We start from the raw sequence: 7,785 nt of genomic DNA on the forward strand, positions 1-7,785 counted from the left end.
CTAAAATGTGTGCCATATATTTTCATTATGTGATTAGTTGCTAACAGAAACTTAGATGAGCACAGAACTTCTCCAGATGGTCCATGAGGGAGAAAAGATAGTGCTTATTTTTCAATCACAGATGATACTGTGGGGTATAGATATCACCAAAATTCAGCAAGTCATATGACTTTTCATATAGGGCAAGAGGCAGTCCTTCGAACAGAACAAGGTGATACTACTTGGTTTAAAAATAGGAAAGGCCTGTGAGAAGGTTGTATCCTTTCACCACACTTATTTATTCTGTATGAGGAGTAAATAATCCAAGAAGCTCGACTGTATGAAGAAGAATGGGGCATCAGGATTGATGGAAGACTTATTAACAATCTGTGATATGCGTATGATACAACCTTGCTTGCTGTACGTGAAGAGGAGTAGAAGCACTTATTGATGAAGATCAAAGACCACAGTGTTCACTCTGGGTTACATGTCATTATAAAGAAAACAAAGGTCCTTATACGTGGACCAATAAGCAACATCATGATAAATGGAGAAAAGATTAATTTATCAAGGATTTCATTTTGCTTGGACCCACAGTGAATGCCCATGGAAGCAGCAGTCAAGAAATCAAATGATGTGGCTTTGTGGCTTCACTGGAGGAAGAGGGTGGCGGCAACTCTAGCAGCTGCTTGAGGAGAGAGGCCAGCACTGGCTGGGGACTGGAGGCACTCACCTCCAACTGGGAAAGCCGGGAAGTCTCCACAGGAAATAGTATCATGGTCCTTTAATTTGATGGGGGCTTGTTTCTGGGGACTGATCCTAGAACCGCCACTGGGTCCTACATCACCAATCAAGTGACTGACAAGGTGATCTCTATTCATTACTGAATATTCTGCTGCTGCTCAGGCTCAGCAGCTGATACTCAGGCAGTAACTGATGCTGTCACTTATCAGCTTGGCTTCCAGAGCACTGAACTAAATGAGCCTCCACTGGTGCACATGGCAGCCTGCATCTTCAGGATGTGTTACTGATACTGGGAAGACTTGATAGCAAGAATCATCATCAAGGGCTGGGGCCCCCAAGAAAGAGGACCGATGTACTTAGTGCCTATGAGGGTATGATGGTAAGGCAGTCCTTTGCCACTGGAAGCTCTGAGAGCTCCTATATCTCTGGCTATGTCAATGCTACCTACAGGGAGGGCATGACCAAAGAAGAGTTTCTGCACTTCACTGCCAATGCTTTCGCTTTGGTCATGGAATGGGACAGCTCCAGCGAAGGGGTGATCTACCTGGCAACCATTGCAGAATTAGGGGTAGAGTGGCAGGTACTTTTGGGAGAAGAGATCCCCAAATTCACCATTGCCACTTTACCACCCCCTTGAATCCTGGCATTCTAAGATATAATAAAAGACACCCCGTAGTGACCAAAAATTCAATAAACAGTTTGTCAAAGACATCAAATGACATATTACATTGGGCAAATCTGCTACAAAAGACCTCTTTAAAGTGTTAAAAAGCAAAGATGTCATTTTAAGGACTAAGATGTGCCACACTCAAGTCATGGTATTTTCAATCGTCTCCTATGCATGCTAAAGGTAGACAATGTACTAGGAAGACCAAAGAAAAATTGGTGCCTCTGAATTACGGTGAAGAACAAACAAAACAAAACAAAACAAAGTTAGCAAGAAGAACAAACAAATCTATCTTGGAAGAAGTACAGCTAGAGTGCTCCTTGGAAGCAAGGATGGTGAGACTTAGTCAAACGTACTTTAGACATGTTATCAGGAGGGATGAGTCCCTGGAAAAGGACCTCATGAGTGGTAAAGTAGAGGGTCAGCAAAAAAGAAGACCATCAATGAGATGGACTGACACAGTGTATACAATAATAGGCTCAAGCATAGCAATGGTTGGGAGGATGGCACAAGACTGGGCAGTGTTTCCTTCTGTTGTACATAGGGTTGCTGAGTCAGAACCAACTTGACGGTATCTAACAACAGCAACAATTTTTCTGTTGAGATAGTTGGTTCTTCTGCTGTACTGCAAAATAAAACTTTTTTTTTTTATATCAATTACCAGTGTGGCCTAGTCTTGTCTTGTTGTCCAACATTTAATACATAAAAAACAAAGCACTTTTGAGGGAAAACAAGAACATTGAGAGTTTATAACACTTTAGCACGTAATATCAATGTTGTCACCATCCTTATCGCTTCCTGAAAATTATGAATTTTATCTCAAAAATCATAGTAATAAAATTTTACTTGCATAAACCAAAACCTTAATTCTTGTGGCAATATACTTGCCATGGAATAAATTCATTTACTTATTTCAGCATTGTTTAATCACAGCAGGAAGGATTATGCTATGATTATTTTCAATGTCTAAGATTCGTATTCAATAATAGGATAAATCCTATGTAGCTGAAATGTCCACTGATGAACTCACGGGCTAAAAGAAAAACCTTGAACAATAGAAATGACTACTGGCTGACTGATTTTGTGAATATCAACATTCGTTTAGAGATAAATATATAGGAACTTGATTTTGCATTGTTGTTGTTAGGTGCCTTCAAGTTGTATCTGGCCGAAAGCAACCCCATGTACAACAGAAAAAAACACTGCAGTCCTGCACCATCCTCACAGTTATTGCTATGTTTGAGGCCATTGCGGCAGCCACCATGTCAATCCATCTGGTTGAAGGTCTTTGTCTTTTTCACTGACCCTCTACTTTCCCAAGAATGATGTCCTACTCCAGGGACTGGTCCGTCCTGATGACATGTCCAAAGTACATGACACAAAGTCTATCTTTGCTTCTAAGGAGCATTCTGACTGTATTTCTTCCAAGACAGATTTGTTCTTCTGGAAGTCTATGGTATAGTCAATATTCTTTACCAACACCATAATTCAAAGCATCAATTCTTCAAACCCCCCAAAATTCTTTAAAAAATTAGGTCTTCCTTATTCATTGTCAAGCTTTCACATGCATATGAGGTGATCAAATATGCCATGGCTTAGTCATTGATGTATAATTTAATCACTGCCTATCAGTGGAATCCTGACAACTGTGATTTTAAGTCAGCTCTGCACCCAGTATATAAATTTTAGGCACAAATTGTTTACTTCTTTGACTCTATTTCCCTATTTGTTTAGATTAGATATTCAGAACAGTCTACATCAATAGAATGCTGTAATATTCACCAAAACAAAACTAAGTTTCGTTGGCATCTTGGAGAATTGTGGCCGACACACCGTATGTTAATTTCCCACACCCAATGACTCACTCCTTTCTGTAACCCCCTCCTATTGAGTGTTACCTGCTCCCAACTAACAGAAAATGGCAAAGGTGATGATGGCAGTTTCATGGTTATGTTACTTTACACAAGACTCCATGTTAGCAAACTAGACTGAGAGAGTCTCCTGTTGGCTTTCAAGAAGCAAAAAGCCATCTTGTAAAATGCCTATGGAGAGAGCCACATGGCAGGGCACTACAACAGCTGCAAGGGCCCAAGGGCACTCTTCAGCCAATAGCCAATGAGAAGCTGAGCCCTCAATCATAAAATCACAAAGAAATGCATTCTGCCAACAACCTGAATGAACTTGGAAAAATTTGCCAGCTGAGCTTCAGAAGTGAATATAGTTCTACTGATATCTTGATTGCAGCCCGTGAGACCCTGAACAGAGGACCTACCTAAGCTCTGCCCAGATGTCTGACCCACAAAGCTGTGAGATAAAATGTGCTGTTTTATCCATTATGTTTATGGCAATTTGTTACTCAGCAACAGAAAATGAATACAAGGATACAGTCCTGCATGTCCCTGCCTCTTTGGAAAATTGCTCAGTAGATTAGATTAAAAACAAAAACAACAACAACAAAAAACTTACCTGACTGAGGATTGATGAAAGGCATACGTTTTGGCTTATTTTAAAGGTTTTTTTTTTTTGTGTGTGTGTGTCTACTCTCACTTTTTGCCTGTCACTCAAGGAAGGAGCTAGGGAAAGGTGTAGTGAAATATTATTTCTTTCCTAGAAGGTATTATATAAAACTTTCCAGAGTTATGGGTACAATTTGTGGCATAGATTTTTCTTTTAACTTTTGTCTTGGTTTAGTTAAATTATGAGTGATAGAAATGCATTGCTGTCTTTCTTCAGTCATCCGCCCTCTGACTAGGTGTTGCATTCATTGTGCTTGAAATTGTCACTCTATCACTTTCCATTAATTCCCCACAAATGGTCCAAATTACTTAAAAAGGAAATTCCCAGTAAATCAGAGTAATTATCAAAAGAAGTTAATCTCAATTATTAGAAAGCATTTCTATACTTCAAAATAATTCACTTTTGTTTACATTTTCACTTCACTTTGAACAGAGAATTGAGGAGATGATGGAGTCACCTCCTGAGAAAGAAAGACCATAAGAAGAGGGACAACCTGTTCAAAGGCTCTGAGAAGGAAAGATACTTTGTGAATGCTAAAATCAACAAGGAAGCCATTGTGGTTGAGCAAAAGATTTTTCTAGGGATCTGCAATGCTCTTACAATTGAACCTCCCTATTTTCATCCATCTTGACTGTTTCATGCTAGTTCCGCTTGCATCTACAGAAATGCTAGTTGGATGGCTGTAAGCAGAAGCATGCCCTATCTAGCTTAATACATACTTTTTGCAGGTTGTTCTGCTAGTAGACTAACAGTGTGGTTATGTGCTTAGCTACACAGGTGCAAGTGAAGTGTTGCTGCAGAGTTAGATTTAACCAGTGTTGTGGTTTCACCAAGGTACAACGACGAAATAAAAGAGGGCTAAGAGAGTCCAAGGTATATGGAATAGAATGATTACAATGATTAACTATGGAATTTAAGCTCAGTAAAGAGGAAAATTTGCATTAATGGTCTGATGATTGAAAAGTGATTAGAATCAATGGATTGGTACTTCATCTTTGAAGGAATAATTTGAGGGTTCAAAGTAATAAATGTATCAAGTAGAAAAACAGGAGGTGATGAAGAGAGTGAGATGTGTGCTGCCTATTGCACTTATTAGCAATGCTAAGTTGTAGGCTTATGAACACAGGAATGAGAATCTGGCATAGAGTAGAGGGTAAAGGTCATGTGAGGAAACCAGCTAGCACTTGAAGGGGCTGCATAGAACTCAATGTCCTCAGAAGAAGTCGGTTTCCCATACAAGCAAGAAGAAGAAAATGTTCAGATAAGAGACTATGTATCAAGAATTTTTTTTTAGAGACAGTGTTTTAAACAAGTAGAGACATGTGAGAGATAGGAACCAAATAAAAGTGTGTAGACAGACTTATAAGGATTCAAAAACAAAACATGAAATATGACTTTGGTGTCTTGGGGCTTCCATGTGGTAACTGGATAAATACATGTAAAGAACATAATGAGATTCATATTGCCCAGGTCAATGCAGATAGCGTTAATGATTTTTAGGATTTAGAAAATAGGAGGGTTGGGTGTCTGGAGCATTCTCTTGACCCCTGAAAATGGAAGCAAGAGGGCTGAAGCTTGACAAGGTGAGGGTAGGTCTGAGCACATGCATTCCCTTTGATTATACACAGTAAAAATAACTATGTAGCTATAGTGTTTGATCAGTACATGAAGAATGTTTTTGACCCTTGTTGGAGAACTGACAGAATTACTCAGAGTTGCACAAGACACTCCACTGATCACTGATGATAGAGTTGAGGATGTATGGGGAAGCTTGATGTAATTCTGGGCTAGAACCAACTGGTTTTTGCAGAATGTTAAGACATATTAAAAAAACTATACAGATAAAATAGTTTTATAAATTCATCTAAAGATAAAATTGTAAATGTCTTCTTGTATAAATATCACAGGATTGGAACTAGCAGGGAAAAATGATTAAGTTTTTTTTAAGTGTGCATGTATTTTTTAATTTTTAAAATAATGTACAATAAATTGACTTTGTTCTCTTATGATACACGGTTCTATGAATTTGAACACATATATTGATTAATAAACCAGCTTTTTTGTTGTTTGTTTGTTTTATCGCAATCAGGATTCAGAAAAATTCCATCATCCCCAAAAGCCTTCTTATCCTACCCCCTTGTAGTCACACATTCTCCCCAGCCCTAATCCCTGTAAACCAGTGATCTGTTCTCCATCCCTATAGATTTTCTTTTTGATGATGTCGTAAAGATAGAATTGTACAATGTGCAACCTTCTGAGACTGATTTTTTTTACTCTACAGAATGCCATTGATTATGTGGATATAAAACTGATGTTTATCCATTCACCTGTTTAAAGGTTTTTGAGTTTGTCTTAGTTATCTAGTGCTGCCGTGACAGAAATACCACAAGTGGATGGCTTTAATGAAGAGAAATTTATTTTCTCACAGACTAGTAGGTTACAAGTCCAAATTCAGGGTGTCAGCTCCAGGGGAAGGCTTTCTTTTTCTGCTGGCTTTGGAGGAAGATTACTTGTCCTCAAACTTCCCCTGGTCAAGGAACTTCTCAGATGCAGGATCCCGGGTCCAAAGGACACAATCTGCTCCCGGTGCTGCTCTTTTGGTGGTATGAGGTCCCCAATTCTCTGCTTCCTTCCCTTTCCTTTTATCTCTTGAGAGATAAAAGTGGTACAGGCCACACCCCAGGGAAACTCCCTTTACACTGGATCAGGGAGGTGACCTGAGTAAAGGTGGTGTTACAACCCCACCCTAATCCCCTCAACACAAAATTACAATCACAACATGGAGGACAACCACACAATACTGGGAATCATGGCCTAACCAAGTTGACATATATTTTTGGGGGGACACAATTCAATCCATGACAAGTTGTTTCCAGTTTGGAAGGATTATGAATAAAACCACTATAAATATTCATGTGCAGGCTTTTGTGTGAATATAAGTTTTCCCTTCTCTAGGGTAAACACCTAGCAGTGGGACTGCTGAGTCATGTGATAAACGTATGTTTAACTCTATAAGAGACTATCGAACTTTTTTCCAGAGTTGCTGTTACATTTTGAATTCCCACCAGCAATGTGTGATAATTCCAGTTGCTTTTTTTCTATGTTGTTGACTGAATTGTGTCACCCAAAAATATGTGTTGTAAATCCCAACTTCTATGCCTGTGGTTATAATCCCACTTGGGAATGGGTTTTCTTTGTTATGTTAATGAGACTGGATTAGTGTAGGACGTGTCTTGAGTCAATCTCTTGTGAGATATAAAAGAATAAACAGCGAGAGAAGTAGAGATGGCAGAAGATAGATGCCGTGCCACATGAAGACTGCGCAGGAGCAGAAGCTTAAAGAGACAAGGGCTTTCCTCCAGAGTCAACAAAGAGAGAAAGACTTGCTTTAGAGCCAGCACCCCGAATTTGGACTTCTAGCCTCCTAAACCATGAGAAAATTAATTTCTGTTGATTAAAGCCACCCACTTGTGGTATTTCTGTTACAGCAGCACTAGATAATTAAGACACCCTACAACTTTGTCAGCACTTGATATTGTCGGTAATCTTTTTAGCCATTTTAATAGGTGTTGTTGTTGTTGTTAGGTGCCATCAAGCTGGTTCCAACTCATAGGAACCCTATGTACAACAGAACGAAATGCTGGCCATTCCTTATCATCTTGACAATTATTGCTGTGTTTGAGCCCTTTAGTTGTAGCCACTGTGTCAATCTATCTTGTTGAGGGTCTTCCTCTTGTTTACTGATGCTCTAAGTTCTTCTCCAGGGACTTGTCCCTCCTGGTAACCTGTCCAAAGCATGTGAGATAAAGTTTCACATTCCTTGCTTCTAAGGCACATTCTGGCTGTACTTCTTCCAAGACACATTTGTTAGTTCTTCT

General features: G+C 39.3%; 1 pseudogene; it reads left to right on the forward strand.

Annotated features, from left to right (window-relative positions):
- Positions 1-585: 585 nt before the first annotated feature.
- Positions 586-1,360, forward strand: LOC100672063 (proteasome subunit beta type-6-like; annotated as a pseudogene).
- The last annotated feature ends 6,425 nt before the right edge of the window (positions 1,361-7,785 follow it).

The sequence above is a fragment of the Loxodonta africana genome, chromosome 23 (assembly GCF_030014295.1).
Source record: "Loxodonta africana isolate mLoxAfr1 chromosome 23, mLoxAfr1.hap2, whole genome shotgun sequence".
Classification (NCBI taxonomy): Eukaryota; Metazoa; Chordata; class Mammalia; order Proboscidea; family Elephantidae; genus Loxodonta; species Loxodonta africana.